Genomic DNA, 1,084 nt, shown 5'->3' with positions numbered 1-1,084 from the left:
CCCGCTTAGTAAGCGGGAGGTCGTCGGTTCAACTCCGGCAGAAGGCTTGCTCTGAGTTCGTTTGTCGGAAACCGACTGCATTTCGTAATTTTTCACTGAAATTTAGTACCAAATTGTTGCACCACTTGAATTGTGGTATGCGTTTCATTGAGAAATTTCACGACATGGTTAGACTTTAGACTTGCAAGAACGTGCCTTCTTAGCTTAGTTGGTAGAGCACCCGCTTAGTAAGCGGGAGGTCGTCGGTTCAACTCCGGCAGAAGGCTAGCTCTGAGTTCGTTTGTCGGAAACCGACTGCATTTCGTAATTTTTCACTGAGATTTAGTATCAAATTGTTGCCCCACTTAAATTGTGGTATGCGTTTCATTGTGAAATTTCAAGACATGGTTAGACTTTAAACTTGCGAGACCGTCTCTTCTTAGCTTAGTTGGTAGAGCACCCGCTTAGTAAGCGGGAGGTCGTCGGTTCAACTCCGGCAGAAGGCTTGCTTCGAGTTCGTTTGTCGGAAACCGACTGCATTTCGTAATTTTTCACTGAAATTTAGTACCAAATTGTTGCACCACTTGAATTGTGGTATGCGTTTCATTGAGAAATTTCACGACATGGTTAGACTTTACACTTGCAAGATCGTGCCTTCTTAGCTTAGTTGGTAGAGCACCCGCTTAGTAAGCGGGAGGTCGTCGGTTCAACTCCGGCAGAAGGCTTGCTCTGAGTTCGTTTGTCGGAAACCGACTGCATTTCGTAATTTTTCACTGAAATTTAGTACCAAATTGTTGCACCACTTGAATTGTGGTATGCGTTTCATTGTGGAATTCTATGGCATGGTTAGACTCCACACTCAAGGGAACGTGCCTTCTTAGCTTAGTTGGTAGAGCACCCGCTTAGTAAACGGGAGGTCCTCGGTTCAACTCCGGCAGAAGGCTTGCTCTGAGTTCGTTTGTCGGAAACCGACTGCATTTCGTAATTTTTCACTGAAATTTAGTACCAAATTGTTGCACCACTTGAATTGTGGTATGCGTTCCATTGTGGAATTCTATGGCATGGTTAGACTCCACACTCGAGGGAACGTGCCTTCTTAGCTTAG

At 45.0% G+C, this 1,084-nt stretch overlaps 4 non-coding genes across 4 annotated transcripts; all 4 read left to right on the top strand.

Annotated features, from left to right (window-relative positions):
• The first annotated feature begins 193 nt into the window (after positions 1 to 193).
• Pmar_PMAR019441 lies at positions 194 to 266 on the top strand. The gene has a single exon. It is a non-coding gene; the product is annotated as a tRNA-Thr (tRNA).
• A 146-nt stretch (positions 267 to 412) lies between these two features.
• Positions 413 to 485, top strand: Pmar_PMAR019440. Its single transcript has one exon. It is a non-coding gene; the product is annotated as a tRNA-Thr (tRNA).
• A 146-nt stretch (positions 486 to 631) lies between these two features.
• Pmar_PMAR019439 lies at positions 632 to 704 on the top strand. Its single transcript has one exon. It is a non-coding gene; the product is annotated as a tRNA-Thr (tRNA).
• A 146-nt stretch (positions 705 to 850) lies between these two features.
• On the top strand, positions 851 to 923 carry Pmar_PMAR019438. The gene has a single exon. It is a non-coding gene; the product is annotated as a tRNA-Thr (tRNA).
• The last annotated feature ends 161 nt before the right edge of the window (positions 924 to 1,084 follow it).

The sequence above is a fragment of the Perkinsus marinus genome (genome assembly GCF_000006405.1).
Source record: "Perkinsus marinus ATCC 50983 genomic scaffold scf_1104296959996, whole genome shotgun sequence".
Lineage (NCBI taxonomy): Eukaryota > Perkinsozoa > Perkinsida > Perkinsidae > Perkinsus > Perkinsus marinus.
This window is presented reverse-complemented; position numbering and strand designations above follow the sequence as displayed.